Here is a 22,667-nt window from a genome sequence, read left to right as displayed (position 1 = left end):
AATTTTATGGTGCATTCACTGTGTTACTGTGTCTGTGTACAAATACTTTACACATTGCCTCTGGGATAAGCCTGATTGCCAAGCTACCAAGGGGGTGAGCAGGGGTTATCTGAGCTGTGTATCTCCATTACCATGACTAGAGTGAGAGTCTCTATGTGGGCAGTGTGTAAACTGACTGCTAACTAGAGAACTCATTTCTAACACCCACACAAACAGTTACTCATTTTGTGTGTCACATATGGTCCATTCCCAGTTGTCAGGAGGAGATGTCAGAACCTAACACATCAACTTGCTAAGTGACAGGCAGGAACATGCTCTGTACTCAGCCCCTTGTGGCTGCTGTGCTCCCCTCAAATGCCTATCAAGGTCCGAGTACACTACTGCCAGAATGTGGGCCATTAGGGGGGTCATTCTTCGACGTGCAACCCGCCCACATTGGGTGGACAGCCCCAGCTGGACCTCTGCAATGTTCCAGGCCCAGAGTCTCAGGTCCTCCCACCTCTTACAACAGTCGGTGCTCCACCGGCTAAGGACCCCCACGGTCGCACCTTCCGTGCAATGGCTCTCCAAATCTCCTTCTTCTAATGGGCGTTTACCGGTATGGATGCAAGCAACAAATCAAGCGATTACAAACACAAGTTTTTTGCCCAAGAGGTTGTGTCACACACATGTCAGAAACACCAAACACAAAATGGGCAATTTGTCCACACAACACAAGTGTAAAACACACATGCAAATAAGTATAGGGTCATGACTAAACACTTTTGGATTCGTCTGCAGACTAACCCACTACCCTGCTCTTAGCCTACAATGACTAAGCAAGCCTACTGACATTAGGTAGCCCATCCTCCAGCAACATGTACTGTGATGTGAGCACAATGAAACACTACATACCAATATTGCTTCTGAAAGCTAAACTCCTTAGGCCTGACTCAATGCATACAGTCCCTACAGGCGACTACCATAGTACCGACTTCACCCTTACACTTGAAAAACAATGAAAGGGCTGGCATTATGGGTACAGAAAGTGTCTTACTTGTGCATGTGTGGACATGTGGCCTACCAAATGCAGACACATGCCACTTCAGGGTGGGTTTCTTTGGTATGTACCCGTACCACAGAACACTCCTTTTGAACATATCTTTCTAAACCACAGAGATGGCATCAAACATACAACGGTATGCTTTGTACAATCTCTCCAATGTAACCAAGCTACTGAGTCACATCATCACCTCCCAGGAATCTACACACTGTCTGCACTGGGGGTCTGTCATTTGTGCAATAAGCCTGTACAGGACAAATATGGCTTATGTGAAGGTGACAAAAGCGCTGTGGGAGTAAGGGTCATGAGTCAAATATACACATTGACAATGTTGCAAAATGCACATATGGACTAGTTCTGGGATTTACGTCAGTATCCATTCCTAATTTAGTGAACGGACTGAGGCATTCAGGGCAAGTTTTGCCACTAGAGCCTCATATTGGCCACCTGACAGACCTTCATGTTTATAGGGAATAGGCACAGTGCCAGTTACATTGCCACAGGGACTCTCCCACAGCCTGAACTATGCCCCATACTGGGAGTTACATTTGACAGGCTCTGGTCTCTGCAGGCTGAGCATACGGAACCTACATGACACACAGATTTCCATCACTCCCATGCATGACAGTACATTATGTGGCCATCAGCAATGTGTATTGTGGCTTGCGTGGCACCCTGAATGGCAGGATGAGTCATGATATGCCTTTCAGACAAATGTTTGGCAGGCCAGATGTGGGGTGAACGATCTGTGGCACAATACACATTGCTTACAAGATCCTCAAATGACTCAGACAAGATGCGTACACAGCTCATGCTGTCATGCACATACATGTTGTCTAACATTTACAACCATCGTAAACAAAGAAATGTCATTAAATGGCAGTAAAGTCTTCTTGCCTAGTTATGTGCATCCAACACAAGGAGGATCTAGGGCGCCCAAAAAACTCACATAATGTGAATGAACACAGCATATCGTACTGGTCTCCGATACCTGCACCATGTACATCCCATTGATGCCACACAGACTGCAACAACAGGCACATCAGACGTCTAACTGGCACACAAGGCACATTGTAGCCTGTGAGGGGGGAAAAGATGGTGTTGAACAGAGTCAATTGTGCTTATGAGGTACTTATCTGCTCCTTTGGTGAGCCGCAGAGCTGACCATACAGGGGAAGGACCTCGCTCACAAGCCTCTCCAGCTCCTCTAGAGAGAAGGCAGGGGCCCTTTCACCTAATGGACGTGGCATGATTGCTCTCAGAGGCGGCACACAGCAGATGAAGTGGTGGAGGTGATGGAGGCAGTAGTGTCAGGAGTCACGTGACTGATTTTGCACAACAGGGTGTAACATGTCCACCATGTTTGCGGTCATCACCGTTGACGGACGCAGCCATTGGTGTGCAACCGCCACAAGCAACAACATTAGCCTATGGCTGTGTCTGCCGCAGTTGGACCCGCCTACCGTGTAGATGACTTTCGCCACCGGTCGCTGTGGTTCATGATGTCCAGTGTAGTAGGTCAGGCATCTGTGATTTTGGCGGCTTGAAAGACTGTATATGGTCCTGTTATATGTGTCATAAAAACAAAATAAGTTAAATATCATCAAAAACATCCTCAATCTGTCTTGTTGTGTAGGTCTGACCACACAACCAACAGTGCAGTGTGTTGCAGGGCACAGATGGCATATGAGGGTGTAGCACAGGCCACCACCTCAGGTACCCTGGAAGAGGGAGGATGCAACAACATCCTGTCTACTGTCCATTTCCAGACCTTCAGACCGTGAAGGAACACCACGTCATCCAGCTCTACCATCTGAATAGGCAAACAATAGTGGATTTATGCCAGCAGTTAGAGTCAGATCTGAAGCAAGCCAACAGTAATCCATACTGCAACCCACCCATTGTACAAGTCGTGTCAGTATTGTACTTGCTAGCCACAGGGTCCTTCCAACATACAGTGGCCCTATCAATCAATCAATTAAAGGATTTGTTAAGTGCACTACTCACCCCTGAGGGTCTCAAGGTGCTGATGGGGAGGCTGCTACTGATCGAACAGCCAGGTCTTGAGGCGTGTCCTAAAGGTAAGTAGGTCCTGTGTCTGTCGTAGGAGGGTGGGAAGAGTGTTCCACGTCTTGGTGGCGAGGTGGGAGAATGATCTGCCGCCAGTGGTCTTTCTGTGGAAGTATGGGACGGTGGTGAGAGCAAGGTCGGCGGAGCGAAGCTGACAGGTCTGGGTGTAGAAGGAGAGCCATCTGTTGAGGTATTCTGGTCCGGTGTTGTGTAGTGCCTTGTGTGCATGGATGAGGGGTTTGAACGTTATTTTCTTGTTGACAGGGAGCCAGTGCATGTCTCTCAGGTGGGCTGTGATGTGGCTGTGGTGGGCCATGTCCAGGATGAGGCAAGCAGAGGCGTTCTGTATGGGTTGCAGTCTTTTCTGGAACTTGACCGTGGTTCGTGCGTAGAGGACGTTGCTGTTGTCTGGTACTATGTCCCAACCTATGTTCATCATGGTGTTGAAAGATGTCCTATCAACAATGTTAAAACACACTGACAGCTATGTCAGGTTCCACCGGAATGAGAATTTAGCCAGTGTGAAGGTTGACTTCCATGGTTTTGCCCACCTTCCACATGTGGTGGGGGCTATTGATGGCACACATGTTGGCTTGGTGCAACCACACGCCGCTGAACAAGTCTATTGCAACAGGAAAATCTTCTATTCCATCAACGTGTAAGTTGTCTGTTTGGCGGCTGTCTACATCTCAAATATGTGTGCCTGTTTTCCTGGATCAGCCTATGATTTCTTTACAATGCGGAACAACACCATACCCCAGCTGATGTCACAACTGCAACCAGAGAGGGCCTGGCTGGTTGGGTCATATTTGTCCTGATTATGTTTGAGCAATGTCAGGTGCTACAACCATGAACTGAGTGACTCATTGTTGCACTAATATCTCATGCCTTAACAGGAGACACAGCATACCCAATCCATCCTTGGTTATTGATGCCGCTGAGGAATCCAACTAAACCAGGGGAGGTCCAAATCAATGAGGGCAATGGAAGAACATGTGGGCAATGGAATGGGCTTTTGGACTCATGAAGACCAGATTTCGCTGTCTGGACAGGACTGGTGGAGCCCTCCTATACTCACCCGGGAAAGTGTGTCAGATCACTGTGACATGCTGCATGCTCCACAACATCACCCTGTGATGTCTTGCACTTCTCAGAGGAGGGGGAGCCTGCAGTGCCACCAGGTGAGAATCCTGAAATGCCATCTAAAGATAACAGTGGTGAAGAAGAAAGAGCTGACTTGCGAGAAGGTCTCATTCACAGCTACTTCTCATGAGTGTAAATATGTCATGTGATGTCATGAATATGACTGTACAATGAACTGAAGTTCTGATAATGTGTAGAGTTTAGTGTTTCTCGAAACAATTAGGAAGCTGATTGTAGGAGGATGGCCTGGCTTATAGTGGGTACCTGATGGTACTTACACTTTGTGCCAGGTCCAGTTATCCCTTAGTAGTAGATTAGTAGTGTTCTAGCAGCTTAGGCTGATAGAGGTAGCTATGGCAGAGCAGCTTAGGCTGAACTAGGAGACATGCAAAGCTCTAACTATTCCACTTATATCATATAGCACTACATCATAAGTATCACAATACTCAGAGTTACTAAAAATAAAGGTACTTTATTTTAGTGACAAAATACCAAAAGTATCTCAGAGGATATACTCCCTTAGGAGGTAAGTAATATACACAAAATATACACACAAACCAAAATCAGGTAAGTAAACAGTTAGAAAAGTAGTGCAAACACTGTAGAACACAATATAATGCAATAGGAGACAATAGGCCTAGGGGCAACACAAACCATATACTTCAAAAGTGGAATGCGAACCACGAATGGACCCCAGGCCTAGTGTAGTGTGTAGAGGGCAGCTGGGAGTGTAAGAAAACACTAAGGGTTTTCAAGATACCCCACCCCAACACCCTGAAAAGTAGGAGTAAATTTACCCTACTACCCCCGAAAGACAGTAAAGTCGAGATAGGGGATTCTGCAAATACAACAAATGACTGCAAAGCACTGAAGATGGATTCCTGGACCTGAGGACCTGCGAAGGAAGGGGACCAAGTCCAAGAGTCACGCAAGTGTCCGGGGGGTGCAGGAGCCCACTCAACCCCAGATGAAGGTGCAAAAGGGCTACCTCCGGGTGGAAGAAGCCACAGAGTCTGCAACAATGGAAGGTGCCAGGAACTTCTCCTTTGGTCAGAAGATGTCACACAGCGTGCTGGAGGATGCAGAGTTGTTCCCACACAGAAAGACCTCAAACAAGCCTTGCTAGCGGCAAGAGTCACGGTTAAGGATTTTGGATGCTGCCAGGGGCCAAGAAGGACCAGGCGGTCGCCCCTTGGAGGAGGAGACAGAGGGGGCACTCAGCAACAGAGAGAGAGCCCAGGCAGAAGAAGGCAGAACCCGCAGACACACCTGAACAAGAGTTCAGAAGATCTGAGCACAGAGGTCATCTCAGCACAACAAAAGAGGGTCTCACAAAGTTGGAGGTCAACTCAGCGAGTTGGGCAATGCAGGACAGAGTGCTGGGGACCTGGGATGTGCTGTGCATGAAGGAAGTCTTGCAAAAGTGCACAAAAGCCCTAGCAGCTGCAGTTCACGCAGTACACAGGATTACTGTGTGGCGTGGGAAGGCAAGGACTTACCTCCACCAAATTTGGACAGAAGGGCCACTGGACTGTTGGGGACACTCCTGTGTTACAGGGACCACACTTGTCAAGATGAGAGGGGACCCAGAGGACTGGTGATGCAGAAGTTTGGTGCCTGCGTTGGCAGGGGGAAGATTCCGTCGACCCACAGGAGATTTCTTCTTGGCTTCCAGTGTAGGGAGAAGGCAGACAGCCCTCAGAGCATGCACCACCAGGACACAGTTGAGAAAGCCGGCAGAATGTGGCGCTACAATGTTGCTGGTATTCTTCTTTCTACTTTGTTGTGGTTTTGCAGGTGTCCTGGAGCAGTCAGAGGTTGATCCTTGACAGAAGTCGAAGAGAGAAGTGCAGAGAAACTCTGGTGAGCTCTTGCATTCCTTATCTGATGAGAAGCCCACAGTAGAGACCCTAAATAGCCCTCAGAGGAGGATTGGCTACAGAGAGAGGTAAGCACCTATCAGGAGGGGTGTCTGACGTCACCTGCTGGCACTGGCCACTCAGAGGTCTCCATTGTGCCCTCACACCTCTGCATTCAAGATGGCAGAGGTCTGGGACACACTGGAGGAGCTCTGGGCACCTCCCCTGGGGAGGTGCTGGTCAGGGGAGTGGTCACTCCCCTTTCCTTTGTCCAGTTTCGTGCCAGAGCAGGGCTGGGGGATCGCTGAATCGGTGTAGACTGGCTTATGCAAGGAGGGCACCATCTGTGCCCTTCAAAGCATTTCCAGAGGCCAGGAGAGGCTACTCCTCTCAGGCCCTTAACACCTATTTCCAATGGGAGAGGGTGTAACACCCTCTCTCAGAGGAAATCCTTTGTTCTGCCTTCTTGGGACTGGGCTGCCCAGGCCCCAGGGGGGCAGAAACCTGTCTGAGGGTTAGCAGCAGTGGTAACTGCAGAGAAAACCCCAGAGAGTTAGTTTGGCAATACCCGGGCTCTATGCTGGAGCCCCGGGGATCCATAGAATTGTCCCCCCCAATACCAGAATGGTATTGGGGTGCCAATTCCATGATCCTAGACATGTTACACTGCCATGTTCGGAGTCACCATTGTGAAGCTACACATAGGTATTGACCTATATGTAGTTTATGCGTGTAATGGTGTCCCCGCACTCACAAAGTCCGGGGAAATTGCCCTGAACAATGTGGGGGCACCTTGGCTAGTGCCAGGGGGCCCTCACACTAAGTAACTTTGCACCTAACCTTCCCTAAGTGAGGGTTAGACATATAGGTGACTTATAAATTACTTAAGTGCAGTGTAAAATGGCTGTGAAATAACGTGGGCGTTATTTCACTCAGGCTGCAGTGGCAGTCCTGTGTAAGAATTGTCTAGGCTCCCTATGGGTGGCAGAAGAAATGCTGCAGCCCATAAGGATCTCCTGAAACCCCAATACCCTGGGTACCTAGGTACCATATACTAGGGAATTATAAGGGTGTTCCAGTGTGCCAATAAGAATTGGTAAAATTAGTCACTAGCCTGCAGTGACAATTTTAAAAGCAGAGAGAGCATAAACACTGAGGTTCTGGTTAGCAGAGCCTCAGTGATGCAGTTAGGCACCACACTGGGAACACATATAGGCTACAAACTTATGAGCACAGGGGTCCTGGCTAGCAGGATCCCAGTGACACATATCAAACACACTGACAACATAGGGTTTTTACTATGAGCACTGGGCCCTGGCTAGCAGGATCCCAGTGAGACAGTAAAAACACCCTGACATATACTCACAAAAGGCAAAGTGGGGGTAACAAGGCTAGAAAGAGGCTACCCTGATACTCCGCACAAATCAGCTAAAGGCTGACTGAAAAGAAAGCTTTTGACATATCCCCACCTTGATGATGTTGTTGTGTTTGTGTAAGAAGGATTGCAATGTACTTTGTTTTCCAGATGCTTACTATGTGATGTGTCATATGTATGGTTTCAAGCCTATACTCCTTGTTTTTTTTTTTTGTACAGGTACCTTAACCATGAAATCTTCATGTGGGCATTTCAGAGTTGTGACATTAGCAGGTATGTGATGCTATATGCGAAGTAAACATCGATTGTCCCAGGTAATGTAGGACACATAGGCCCTCATTCTGACCCTGGCGGTCGGTGATAAAGCGGCGGCCAACCGCCAACAGGCCGGCGGGCCAAAATATGCAATTCTGACCCTGGCGGGAACCGCCAACACAGCCCGCCGCATTAACACTCCGCCCGCCACGGCGGAACAAACAAACAGCGCGGCGGTCCCCGCCAACAGCCAGGCGGCAGACAATGTACCGCCCACCCTATCACGACCCACCAATCCGCCACCTTTTCCGGGGCGGGAGCACCGCCGATAAAAACACAGCGGAAACAGACTACGAACGGGAAAACGCTCACCTCCACATACTCCACGCGAGATTCCGGCAGTATGGAACCCGAGTTGCAGGTCATCCCCGCACTCCTATACCTGCTCCTGTACCAGGAGCACGCCCGGCGGCGCGGAAGACATCGGTGAGTACTGCACCTACGACACAGGGGAGGGAAAAGATTACCGGCACACAACCACCCACCCACACCCACTACAACACACACATCAATGCATTCCCACAGATCACTGTCACAACCCACAAACCCCCCCCTTCCGAAATAATGCAAAGATCAAAAGAAGAGATCTCAAACGGGCAGATATATTGAAAAATGGACAGCAGTAATCCAAATAAATAAATAAACTATGTACAAAATATATACAGCTACTAAATGTAGTCCAACCACTGTCCGTGGACCACAGGGGTCCTGAGCAAAGGGGCAAGGCCCAGTCCCACGACAAGAACTCCACGGAGAGAACACTGCAGGGGCATCAGAAAGAAAAAAGGACAGGCACCTCAGGGGGAAGGGAAGGGGGGGCACCTCAGCCACTTGAGTACACGACGCCAGATCCACGAGGGGACTCCATGACCACTGGGCCATCCTGGGGAGAGCAAAGCCACAGTCCAAACAGTCCATACAGTGGGTGGCCTGCCCACTGGGCCATCCTGGGGAGAGCAAAGCCACAGTCCAAACAGTCCATACAGTGGGTGGCCTGCCCACTGGGCCATCCTGGGGAGAGCAAAGCCACAGTCCAAACAGTCCATACAGTGGGTGGCCTGCCCACTGGGGCATCCTGGGGAGAGCAAAGCCACAGTCCAAACAGTCCATACAGTGGGTGGCCTGCCCACTGGGCCATCCTGGGGAGAGCAAAGCCACAGTCCAAACAGTCCATACAGTGGGTGGCCTGCCCACTGGGCCATCCTGGGGAGAGCAATGCCACAGTCCAAACAGTCCATACAGTGGGTGGCCTGCCCACTGGGCCATCCTGGGGAGAGCAAAGCCACAGTCCAAACAGTCCATACATTGGTTGGCCTGCCCACTGGGCCATCCTGGGGAGAGCAAAGCCACAGTCCAAACAGTCCATACAGTGGGTGGCCTGCCCACTGGGCCATCCTGGGGAGAGCAAAGCCACAGTCCAAACAGTCCATAACAGACTCCACTGCCACTGGAGGAGGCATGTTGGCCAGAGGACATCCTGCAGCCCTGCCCGAGACAGATCCTGCCCTGCCACGTCTGCCAAAGGGCCAGCGGTTCCTGCCTGGAAGGGCCCAGTTCAGCGGTTCTTGCCTTGAAGGGCCCAGTTCAGCGGTTCTTGCCTTGAAGGGCCCAGTTCAGCGGTTCTTGCCTTGAAGGGCCCAGTTCAGCGGTTCTTGAGACGGCGGTCCCCAGCGGAGCGGTGCTGGAGACGGCGGGGCCCAGTTCAGCGGTTCTTGCCTTGAAGGGCCCAGTTCAGCGGTTCTTGAGACGGCGGTCCCCAGCGGAGCGGTGCTGGAGACGGCGGGGCCCAGTTCAGCGGTTTTTGCCTTGAAGGGCCCAGTTCAGCGGTTCTTGAGACGGCGGTCCCCAGCGGAGCGGTGCTGGAGACGGCGGGGCCCAGTTCAGCGGTTCTTGCCTTGAAGGGCCCAGTTCAGCGGTTCTTGCCTTGAAGGGTCCAGTTCAGCGGTTCTTGCCTTGAAGGGCCCAGTTCAGCGGTTCTTGCCTTGAAGGGCCCAGTTCAGCGGTTCTTGCCTTGAAGGGCCCAGTTCAGCGGTTCTTGAGACGGCGGTCCCCAGCGGAGCGGTGCTGGAGACGGCGGGCATTCTATGGCCAACTGCTCATTGCCTGGTGGTGCCCTCCTGGGCAGCGGGGATGGTGCTCCTTCAATGCCCACCTGGGCTGTGGGTGGTGGGGCCCTCCTGGCCAGCTGGGCTGGGTCCTCTCTGGGCAGCGGCTATGGGGGTGGTGGGCTCTCCCGGGGCAGCTGTGCCGGTTCCTCCCGGGGCAGCGGCTATGGGGGTTGCGGGCTCCTCCTGGGCAGCTGTGACGGGTCCTCCATGGGCAGCAGGCCTGCTGCCTGACTTCTCCGCCTTGCTGCCCCTTGCTGCCCTTGCCCTCCTTAGTCGGGAGTCTGTGGCCCTTTCCTCCCTTTGGAGCTGTGGCTGTTGACGGTGGCTGGCTAGTGTCCTGGGGGGATATCGAATCCGGGCTCCGGCGGCGGCCCTTCCGCCTTCTGCTCCTCTTCCCAGGGGGTGGGCTGGCTGTCCCCTTGCTGCTGGGCGAAGATCCAGACCTGCGGGCTGGTGGGCTCCAATACCCCTGCACCCTTGTCAAGGGGGCTGCAGGGCTGGTGGTGGCTGAGGTGCTCTTTTAACCCCGACGAGAAGGAGGGGGGGGCTCAGGGTCAGGAAAGAAGGTAGCAGTAGAGAGATAGATTTTCTTGGGACAATGGAGAGTGGTAGGTACAGTGGGTATGGGAGTGGAGGGAGAGGATGTGGTTGTAGGCGAGACAAGTTTGCTGTCTTTGGGTGCAGGTGCAGGAGCGGGAGGCTGTCGTGAGGTGGATGGCTGTTGGGTGGGTGGGTGGCTGCGTTTGTGTGGTGTGGAAGAGGGGGTGACAGACACAATGGGAGAGGACACAGGGGACGTGTAAATGGCAGTGGGGGTCGTGACTGCACATGTGCGGACTGTAGTGGAGGGTATGCTGGTGATGGAAACACTGGCTGATGGTGAGGTGAATGAAGGTGTGAGTGTAGACGTCACAGGGAGGGAGGAGGGAGACGAGGAGGTGGGGGTCACAGAGGTGGTAGTGACTGTTGGCATGTCTGCATCGGAATGTTGCTTGTGTGAATGTCTGCGTGATCTGTGGTGCTTATATTTGGATGAGCTGCTCTTGGGTGTTGAGGTGTGTGCAGGCTGGTCTGATGGTGTGGGTGGGACAGGCAGAGGAACAGGAGACTGGGAGGAGGGAATTAGTAGAGGGAGGCAGGAGACAGGGACAATGGTTGCCGTCAGTGCTGAGGCCAGAGCCTGGAACGATCGCTGATGGGCAGCCTGACCCGAATGAATGCCCTCCAGGTACGCATTGCTGCGATGAACCTCCCTCTCCACCCCCTGGATGGCATTCAAAAGGGTAGTCTGCCCAACAATGAGCGTTCGGAGGAGGTCAATGACCTCCTCACTGAGGGCAGCGGGGGTAACAGGGGCAGGGCCTGAGGTGCCTGGGGCGAAGGAGATGCCCGGCTTCCTGGCAGAGCGGGCACGGGGCGAACGCTGAGGGGCTGCTGGGAGGGCGGAGATGGTGCGCTGGGTGGCGGCTGTACCTGTAATGGCGGGGGGCACGGATGGTGCCACCCCCGCAAGGGAGCTCCCTTCCGAGGATGTGTCCGTGTCGCTGCAGGGTCCAGTCGTCCCCGTTGTGGAGCTCCCCTCGCCCTCCGTCTCACTGGTCAAGTCAGACTCTGTGGCATGGCCCTCCTGGGCCATGTGAGATGCAGCTCCCTCCTGCCCCGATGCCACTTCTCCTCCGCCTGATGATGCTGATGCACACAAGCACAGAAAGACAAACAAAAAGGGGGGGGGAGAGAGAAATAAAGAGATTTTGAGTACATGGATCACCGGTACAGTTAGCGGACATGACAGACACAGATGCCCCCTGCACTAAGTTGCGCACTTGGGGTCCGCTACGCATTCCGTGGAACATGCCCTACACGCCTAGAGTTGACAACTGCACCCATGGATGACACGGCCCAGGGATGGCTGTACTGACACACTACTGAGGGTGGTGGCTGGGGACACAGGGGCTTACGGGGGTGCCCAGCCTACAGATATCGCCCTGGCCTAGGGGGACCCACAGCCCTCCTCCCCCACCCAGACACCTCCACTGCGCGACAACAGAGTAGATAATGCTTTTACTCACTACTCACCCCCTTGTGTCTGCTGTGCTGCCCTCACGTGCCCATCCAAATCAGGGTAGGCCACCGCCAGGATCCGGAACATCAGGGGGGTCAGTTGACGGCAGGCACCCCGCCTACGTTGGGAGGCCATCCCCAGCAGAGACTCGGCGGTCTTCTTGGTCCCGCGGCGGATGTCCTCCCACCTCTTGCGGCAGTGGGTGCCCCGTCGATGGTGGACCCCCAGGGTCCGGACTTCCTTGGCGATGGCACGCCAAATCCCGATCTTCTCATGGGCACGGACCTATGTGACACGTACAGGGAGGGAGAAATACCACGTTCAAGTTTGTCTGCTTTTTCGTTGCCAGTGGCCCAACGCCCCCCATCCCCGCCAGGCCCCCGCCAGGCCCAACGCCCCCCATCCCCGCCAGGCCCCCCGCCAGGCCCCCCGCCAGGCCCAACATGCCCCCCATCCCCGCCAGGCCCCCCGCCAGGCCCAACATGCCCCCCATCCCCGCCAGGCCCCCCGCCAGGCCCAACATGCCCCCCATCCCCGCCAGGCCCCCGCCAGGCCCCCCGCCAGGCCCAACATGCCCCCCATCCCCACCAGGCCCCCCGCCAGGCCCCCCGCCAGCCCCAACATGCCCCCCATCCCCGCCAGGCCCCCCGCCAGGCCCCCAAGCCAGCCAGTGGCCCCAAATCGATATTGAATTAAACTCACTTGTTGGTCTGGAGGACCGTAGAGTAGCGCATACTGGGGGAGGACCCAATCCACAAGTTTCTCCAACTCCTCTCCAGTGAAGGCAGGGGCCCTTTCCCCAGTCGCAGCAGCCATTGTCCCTTCCAGACCGAGGTCACAGCAACACTTGCAGTATAGGTCCTCTCCTGTGAAAGTTCAAGTCGCAAGTGGATAAGTAGATAGAAAATGGCGGTCACGTCCGCGGCGGTGCGTACCGCCACCGCCGGCGCCCTTCGCCATTGGCTCCTGAAACCCATAGGCTTCAATGTTAACCAATGCGGCTTCGCGCCGCGGTCTTCGACCGCCGACCGCCGCGGTGTGCCACGCCAGCGCATTGACCTCACATCCCATTGTCACACTTCACAGGTCAGGCAGCCGCCATTTCGAGGGTCCACATGGCTCAATTTCAACTGCGTCACACAGGCCTAGGCCTTGCATAGCCACTCAGACACGCCATTCACTGCATAGAGAATCGTTTACTGTGCAAGCTGTGAGTACCTACCTGTGGGTTGCTTGACTCTGTGCTCCATGTTGTCCTTCCTAGGCACCGTCCGCTGGGTTTGGCGAGGAGACGGATGAATCCTCGCGTGTACCGACCGCTGGTGGACCTGTCGACAATGGAAGAACGCCACATTATCCTGACCTACCGGCTTGACCGTGCCACTATACATGAACTGTGTGCCCAGCTGGAGCCCGACCTGATGTCCCCCATCCGCCAACCGACAGGGATTCCCCCTCTGGTGCAGGTCCTGTCAGTACTCCATTTCTTGGCAAGTGGGTCATTTCAGACAACAGTGGGAATTGCTTCTGGGATGTCTCAGCCCATGTTTTCGAAGGTGTTATCCAGAGTGTTGTCTGCCCTGATGAAATACGTGATGAGCTACATCATTTTCCCTGAGGTGGGCGAATTGGCTACAGTGAAGGGTGATTTCTACGCCCTTGGACATATTCCCAACGTCATTGGTGCCATTGATGGGACCCATGTGGCTTTGGTTCCCCCAAGAGACAGGGAGCAGGTGTACAGGAACAGAAAAAGTTACCATTCCATGAACATCCAGGTGGTGTGTTTGGCTGACCAGTACATCTCGCATGTAAATGGCAAATTCCCAGGGTCAGTGCATGACGCCTACATCCTGAGGAATAGCAGCATCCCTTACGTGATGGAACAGCTAGAGAGACACCGTGTATGGCTATTGGGGGACTCTGGGTACCCCAACCTGTCGTGGCTACTGACCCCAGTAAGGAATCCCCGGACCAGGGCAGAGGAACGGTACAATGAGGCCCATGGGCGTACTAGGAGGGTGATCGAACGCACCTTTGACCTCCTAAAGGCCAGGTTTAGGTGCCTGCATATGACAGGTGGATCCCTAATGTACTCACCTAAGAAGGTGTGTCACATCATCGTGGCCTGCTGCATGCTTCACAACCTGGCTTTGCGCCGCCAGGTGCCTTTCCTGCAGGAGGATGGTCGAGACGTTGGTGTTGTGGCAGCTGTGGAACCTGTGGAGAGTGACGAGGAGGAAGACGATGGGGCTGAAACAGACAACAGGGACAGAATCATTGAACAGTACTTCCAATAGGACACAGGTAACAATTCAAACATAATTCAGTAAATGTGAACTACTCTCCTGCATCTCTGCTGCCTGTCTATTTGCCCCAGTGTATGATGACTGAGTTGTGGCTTTTCCCTCCCTATTTCAGATCTGGGGTCCCCACTACGAGTCCTGTGCTTTGTTTCCCCATGGACTACAGCTTTGTGGCAGCTGTTTGTTGACTTCACTATGTACAAGGACATATTTGCACTGTCATGTCAATTACAATATTTTGAAATCACAGCCAGACTCCAGATAGTTTTGTGCAAAATAGGTGTTTATTTCAGTGCTCAAAATGGGATGGGTGGTTTCAAGTGGGTGGGGGCTATGGTGAAGGAATGTCCATGGCAGAGTCCAGAGTAACAGTCACACAGGTGCATTGTCCAGAGGCCTGTGGAGAGATGGAGCATGGGCAGTTCAAGGATGGACAGGGTGACAATGTGGGACAGTGGGATGACATCAGGTGGTATCCTTTGCTGGCGGGGGTCTTGACATCCTACTCTGTCTTCTTGCGAGATCTCAGGGCCCTCTTGCGGGGTGGTTCTTCTCCTGCAGGAGGTGGGGGTCTGGTGGGCTGCTGTTGTGCGGGGGCCTCCTGTCCACTAGCGCCGGCGGAGGTGGTTGGCTGTTCTTGGTCCAGGCTAGTGGCAGGGGCCCTTTGTTGTTGTTGAGTGTCCGTCCTGGTGTTGATGAGGTCCTGCAGCAGCCCTACCATGCTAACCAGGGTGGAGGTGAGGGCTCTGATGTCCTCCCTGTACCCCCGATAGTGTTCCTCCTGCAGTACCTGGATCTCCTGGAACCGGGCCAGTACCGTCGCCATCGTCTCCTGGGAGCGGTTGTATGCTCCCATGATGGTGGTGAGGGCCTCGTGGAGAGTGGGTTCCCTTGGCCCGTCCCCCCCCTGTCGCACAGCTGCCCTCCGAGTTGCCCTGTTTCCCTGGGCCTCTGCCCCCTGGCCGGTGTGCCCACTACCACTGCCCCCAGGTCCCTGTTGTTGTTGGGGTGGTGGGTTATCCTGGGTGCCCTTTAGTGGTAGACACACCGCAGATTGACGCGCCCTGGAGACAGAGGCATGGGCCCGCTGGGTGGGAGCTGTGCTGGTGTTCCCAGAGGGGTTTGGGTCTGTAGTGGCCTGTGCCTGTGTGAGGGGAACCGACTGTCCAGAGGTCCCCGATGGTCCGGGCTGGTCATCAGTGTCCAGGTCGACAGAGCTGCTGTCATCGCTGACGGCCTCTTGGGTGGGGGGTGTGGAGAATTCTGGGCCCTCCGTGGCGGTGTGTTGACGGTCGGGTCCTGCAGGGGTATAGAGGTATGGTTATAGTTTCAATGTGTGGCATATGGGTGTATCTGTGGGTTCCCGTGTCCCCAAGTGCTGGCATTCGTGTGTGGGGGCTTTGGTGAGGGTGGCTTGTGGGGGGGATGTGTATATGCATTGGGCATGCTTTGGTGATGGGTGTCCATGCTTAGTGGACGCATGCAGGCCTAGGTTTTGGGATGTGTGGGTTGTGATGGTGAGACATTGGCAGGGAATAGGTGTGCTGGGGGTGGGGGTGAGGATGGTGGTGGGGGTGAGGATGGTGGTGGGGGTGAGGGTGGGGGTGAGGATGGGGGTGGGGGTGAGGGTGGGGTTCGAGGATGGGGGTGAGGGTTGGGGTATGATTTGGCATGCAGGTGGGGGGGAAGCAGTAGTGAAGCTTCAACTTACCAGTATCCATTCCTCCGCCGACTCCTGCGAGGCCGTCAGGATGCAGGATGTTCAAGACTTCCTCCTCCCATGTTGTAAATTGTGGGGGTTGAGGTGGGGGTCCTCCGCCAGTCTTCTGCACGGCGATGTTGTGCCTGGATACCATGGAACGCACCTTCCCCCGTAGGTCGTTCCATCGCTTCCTGATGTCTTCCCGATTTCTGGGGTGCTGTCCCACAGCGTTGACCCTGTCGACAATCCTCTGCCATAGCTCCGTCCTCCAGGCAATGCTGGTGTATTGGACCTGTGTGCCGAAGAGCTGGGGCTCTACCCGAACGATTTCCTCCACCATGACCCTGAGTTCTCCGTCTGAGAAGCGGGGGTGTCTTTGGGGTGCCATGGAGTGGTGTGTATGATGTGTGGGGTGGAGTATGTGTAGTTAAGTGTGTTGAGTGTGGTGGTGTGTGTTGTTTTGTGTGTGGATATTGTGTGGGTGATGGTGTAGTGTGCCTCTGTGTGATGGTATTCTGTGATCGCTGATGTGTCTCTCAGTGCTTCTTTCTGAATTTTTGGTCGTAGGGGTTTGTGGGTGATGTGGGTGTGTGTTTTATATTGTATTGTGTGTGTGGGAGTGGTGTGTGTATGTGTATCAGGTGTGTGGAATTCAAATCGTCCAATGTGGCTGAGTTTTGTTCGTTTGTGTGTATTCTGACCGCGGCGGTGTGTACCGCCAATGGAAAACCGCGTTTGAAAGACCGCCGCATGGATTGGTGGGTCGTAATGTCATGGGCGTATTTCTGTTGGCGTGACGGTGGAGGTTTGGTCACCTCCACTTTTCCGCCGACCGCTGGTCTGGCGGTCTGTTGTGGCTGTCGGATTTTCGGAGGTTTGGCTGCTGCGGGTCAGAATGACCGTGGCGGGTTACCGCGACCGCGGCGGAATTATGGAGGATTTCTGACCGGCGGTAGGCGCCTTTTACCGCCGAGGTCAGAATGACCACCATAGTTTGGGTGTATGGGAACTGCACCAAGACAGCTTGCACAGTGTTTGGATGGAAGTTCAGAGGTGCCCTTCGGACTTGTTTTGTGTCCTGTGGTGGGCCTGATGTATCATGTGTGTCATCATGTGGTCATAAAATATGTAGCCCAAGCCCACAAATAAGTCAGTTTCCATTAACATTGTCTAAACACTATTTTCGTATGACCTTTATATCGCTGTAGATATATTTAGTCATTGTAGGCCACAGTGCTTTTTCCAAGACACTGACATATGTTTTTGTCATAGCACCAGTTGCATGAGGATTGGATTATAAGGGCTCTAAGATCAGGAACTGTTGTATTGCCATCTGTCTGAATCTTGGACAATGTGATGATGGATTACTTTGGTGTGGTAGGTGATAAGTGTGAGAAAGTAGCCTCTTTCTAGCATGGTTACCCCCCATTTATGGCCTGTTTGTGAGTGTTTGTCAGTGTGTCTTTACTGTCTCACTGGGATCCAGCTAGCCAGGACCCCAGTGCTCATAGTTTTAAACCTATTTGTCAGTGTGTTTTGCCTGTCTCACTGGGATCCTGCTAGCCAGGACCCCAGTGCTCATAGTTGTGGCCTATGTGTTTTGTCAGTATGCTTAACTGTGTCACTGAAGTTCTGCTAACCAAAACTCCAGTGCTTATGCTCTCTACTTACCAAATTTGTCACTATAGTTTAGTGACCCCATATTCCAATTCTGATTGGCACACTGGACCCCCCCCCCCCTTATATGTCCCTAGTATGTGATACCTAGGTACCCAGGGCACTGGGGTTTCAGGAGATCTTCATGGCCTGCTGCATTTCTTTTGCCACCTATAAGCAGCCCATACAAACCTTTCATCAGGACTGCCACTGCAGCCTGAGTGAAATAGTGCACACACAATTTCACAGCCATTTCCCACTGCACTAAGTAACTTAGAAGTCACCTATATGTTTAACCTTCATTTATTGAAGGCTGGGTGCAAAGTTACTGTGTGTGAGGGCACCCTTGCACTAGCAAAGGTGCCCCCATGTTGTCTAATGTCAATTCCCGGGACTTCATGAGTGCGGGGATACCATTATAAGCGTGCACTACATACATCCAAATACATATATGTAGCTTCACTTTGGTAACTCCGAATATGGCCATGTGAGGTGTCTAAGGTCATGGAATCGACCCCCCAATCCAAATCTGGTATTGGGGGGCTCAATCCCATGTACCCTGGGAGCTCTACTATGGACTCCCAGTACTGCCAAACCAGCTCTCTGTGGTTTCCACTGCAGCCCTAGCTGCTGCCACCTCACAGACAGGTTTCTCCCCTCCTGGTGAGTGAGCAGCTCAATCCCAGGAAGGCAGAACAATGCATTTCCTTTAGGAGAGGGGTGTTACACCCTTTCCCATTGGAAATAGGTGTTACAGGCATTGGAGGGGTAGCCTTCCAGAGCCTCCGGAAATACTTTGAAGGGCACAAACGGTGCCCTCCTTGCATAATCCAGTCTACACCAGTTCAGGGACCCCTAGTCCCTGCTCTGGAATGAAACTGGACAAAGGAAAGGGGAGTGACTACTCCCATGTCAATCACCACCCCAGGGGTGGTGCCCAGAGCTCCTCCAGAGTGTCCCTGGCATTAGCCTTCTTGGATTACAAGGTGTGGGGACCCTCTAGAGACCTCTGAGTGGCCAGTGCCAGCATGTGATGTCAGAGACCCCTCTTGAAAGGTGCATATCTGGGTAGGGAGCAAATCCCCCTCTCAGGCCTATTTAGGGTCTCTCCTCTGGGTGTTTGCTCAGATTCGGTTTGCAAGATTCCTCCAGGACACCTCTTCATCCTCTGCTTCAGCTTCTGACCATCGAATCAACCGTAGACTACTCCAGGAGCCGATGTAACTGCAACAAATTATCCAGGACGACTCCTGTGACCTGCAACTTCAGCTCCAGGGAATATTTGCAACAGTTTCCATGGTGTGCACGCTCTGTGGACTGCCTGTCTTCACCCTGCACCAGAAGAACCAAAGGAATCTTCTGTGGAGTGACACAGTCACTTCCCTGCTTCTGCAGGCACCCTTCTGCGATAACAACCGGTACACTGGAACTCCTCTTCTTATGACGAGCTTGCTTCCTGGAACACAGGTGGTAGACTGAAGTGGCCCAGACTGTCCAAAGGTCCAGCTGTGCAAATTTGGTGGAGGTAAGAGCTTGCCTCCCCATGCTGCAACAGTACCCCTGTGCACTGTGTCTTCTGCAGCTCCTTGGGCTTCTGTGCACTTCTTCCAATGGTTCTTCAAGCACAGCATAGCCCAGGTCCCCAGTACTCCATCATGCGATGCACAGCTCCCTGAATTGTTCTCCGGCGGTGTGGGACCCTCCAGTGTAGTGCTGTGACAATTGCACTTTGCATCTTCTTTGTCCCCTTGTTCTGGGACTCATGTGGGTGCTGCCTGGTCTTCTGAGGGCTCTCTGCAGTGCTTAGAGCCCCCTCTGTCTCCTCAGTCTGAGTTGAGACCTCCAGGTCCTTCCTGGGTCCAGGCAGCTCCTCTTTGATGCAAATCGGGTACTTGCTTGAACCAAGGTTTGTTGGCGGAATCCAGCGATGCAAACAGCCTGGATCCAACAACTTGGCGTGGGACATCTCCTGCACCAAGCAGGAACCCGCAGCCTTCTTCTTTGGTGAACTTCTGTACGTTTCTTCTGACCGGAGAATCCGCTTTTGCACCTTCTTCTAGGGTGGCAGGGGCTCCTGTCCTTCCCGGACTCTACTTCGACTTGTGGACTTGGTCTCCTCTCTCCACAGGTCCAGGAACCATCATTTGTTGCTTGCAGTCTTGCTTGGTTCTTTTTTAATCCTTTACCATGACATTTAGTGTGTCCTGAGGAAACTTGCTGTACTTTACTCCCGCTTTCCTGGGCTCTGGGGTGGGGTACTTTACTTACCTTTGGTGTTTTCCTACACTCCCAGCACCCCTCTACACACTACACTTGCCTAGGGGGGAATTCGACATTCGCATTTCACTATTTTAGTATACGGTTTGTGTTGCCCCTAGGCCCATTGCAATCTGTTGTATTTTCTACTGTTTGCACTATTCTATGGCTGTTTACTTACCTTATTTTGGTAACTAGTGTATATATTATGTTTAATACTTACCTCCAGAAGAAGTATTGCCTCTAAGATATTTTTGGCCTTGTGTCACTAAAATAAAGTACCTTTATTTTTGGAAACACTGAGTATTGTATTTTATTGCACATACGTACTGTGTAACTATAGTGGTATTGCAGGGGCTTTGCATGTCTCCTAGTTCATCCTAAGCTGCTCTGCTACAGCTACCTCTAGACAGCCTAAGCTGCTAGAACACTGCCTGCATTTCACTAATAGGGGATAACTGGATCTGGTATAAGGTGTAAGTACCTTAAGTTCCCACTACAAACCAGGTCAGCCTCTTACAATAAGGCTCAAGCTGGTGACATCAGCCACTTCAATGTTTGCCTATTCTACAGGACAATGTCTGACAAATCCCTTCCTTCTGTGATCTGGAGGTCTGTACCTGTAAATCTGTTCATTTAATCAGTATGAGTCAATCATATATCATTTCCAATAGTCCAGACATATTGACAGCCTAGGTGCTGAACAGTGTAATATTTTTTTTTGTTTGACCAGCTACTTATATGTATGTGTTTGTATGGGATGGTTGTAATCCTGACCTGGAAACTGTGCACATGCAACATATCCCATCTTGAACTGTCGCGTAGGCTCTCATTATTCTAATGAGACTACTGGATTTCGAGTGGCAGAATTGCCTACGGTGTGGGAGACTGAATCTAACCCTCCAATCCGGGTTCTGCTCCGGCTAACTAGCAGTGCCTCATCTCTACTCAAGGGCAGGAATGATTGGGCAGCAGAGCGCATGACCTAACTGGTTTCCCAGGGAAGCCGTGGTCACTCAGGTCTCATTTGTTTATTTCAGTTACATTAGTCTCACATACACAATGACAAACAGAGGCAGTATATATTTCAATAATGCTTTAATAAAGCGGCTGCATCTTAGATAGCAAAGCGTGGACTGCAATAACCAGGACGATATAGCATGACAATATGAACATTGTGACAAGGAGAGTAAAACAAAAAAATAATGCTACCATATTGTAACTAGAGTCAACAGACTAATTTCTACCTAGGCTATGATAGAGCACAGTGTGTTAAGCTAATTCTGCCCTTCAGGTTCCCCTGGGAAGACATCATCCCCCATACCTGAGCAAAGGCCTGAAGTCAGCAAAACACCTGTAGCAAAGCATTCGGCAATCAGCATACAATTGTGGTTCTCTGGCTGGAATCTCCCTCTAACGTGTAAGGGACAGGAATGTGGTTTTATGACAAAACAGCCGGTGTTCTAGGAAAATGTCCCTACGTAAGAATGTGTATTTTCTATGAATGTCAGAGACTAAACTTATACCACGTTCACCGGCAACCTATCCGGCTGTAGCCTTGAAAGATGCACAGAGTGAGTAAGAATGTCTTGTTTGAGAACAGAGTGCTGGCCTAGACAAAAACAGTCAGATAGAGAAAAAATAAAACAAGCCCGTAAGAGTGGCTACTGCAACAACAATAAAGCAAAGCCGAATAAAATACATCTAAGTTAAAGTGCACAGCGGCAGGCCTAGTATGTTAAAATAACGTGCATGGAGCTATAACTAAAATGGCTACACACCAGAACAAGTACCTTGGATCACCATTGGATGGTTCACATGATCTGACATATATATATGGCTAAGTATGAAAGCAAAATCAGCAGACAATGAGTTAGTGATGGATGACTATATTTGGAAGCTGCAGCTAACAGAAAATATACATTACATGAATCAATCAAAAAAATGTGAAGGGACAATCATGGTCAATGAAATAACTGGAAAAGATGCCACACCACTGAAAGTTCTCTGTCCAGAGTACTCCTTCCATTGGAAATGGAAGGTGTTTCAGGATCAGTCCACAAAATGAATGTGTAACACACAAGGGAGGACATTAAAGAAGAGGGTTATTGCAGGCAGTGGTGGGTGTCTTGCCATCCGCACCTCCTGGATTCTTTGCTTCACGTCCCTGCTTGGGGGGGGGTCAGCTGCTACAGAGGCAGGGGTGTCTCTGACTGGTTATTCCTCTGGCAGGGCCTCCCTTCCTGTGGCTGCCACTGATGTTGATGAAGCTGCTGTTGATGAGCCAAAGGAAGTGGTAGATTGATTTTGAAAAGCCCTGCTCAGGGTTGTGTGTATGTCCTTCAACAACCCAGTTTGGGAGGCCATGTTGGAATTGTGGGCCTCCATCTGTTCAAGCATGTGTCTATGCATGTCCTTCTATAGCTGCTTGAGTTCCTGGAAATCAGTCAACATCTGTCCCATCAGGCCTTGGGACACCTGATAGACAACGAAGACGTAACTTATTGAGTCCTGGCCAGAGCAGCCCCTGTGGCCTCACCCTGATGGCCCACAGCATCCTTCCACGCACCCTAACCCCAGGGGCCTTGCTTTTGTCACAGGGTGCCCTCTCCAACAGGTTCCTGGACCTTCATTGTCCAAACTGTAGCACTGCAACTCAGGATCCAGGACTGGTGGGCATAAGAAGGTGGAAACTCTTCTAGGGATAGAGGTTGATGTGATGTTGAAGTAGCAGGGCTGGGAGGTGATATTGTGGGTACAGTGAGACTCACTG

Source organism: Pleurodeles waltl, chromosome 2_1 (genome assembly GCF_031143425.1).
Source record: "Pleurodeles waltl isolate 20211129_DDA chromosome 2_1, aPleWal1.hap1.20221129, whole genome shotgun sequence".
In the NCBI taxonomy this organism is placed as follows: Eukaryota; Metazoa; Chordata; class Amphibia; order Caudata; family Salamandridae; genus Pleurodeles; species Pleurodeles waltl.
The sequence above is the reverse complement of the archived record's forward strand: the minus strand, read 5'-3'. Positions refer to the sequence as shown.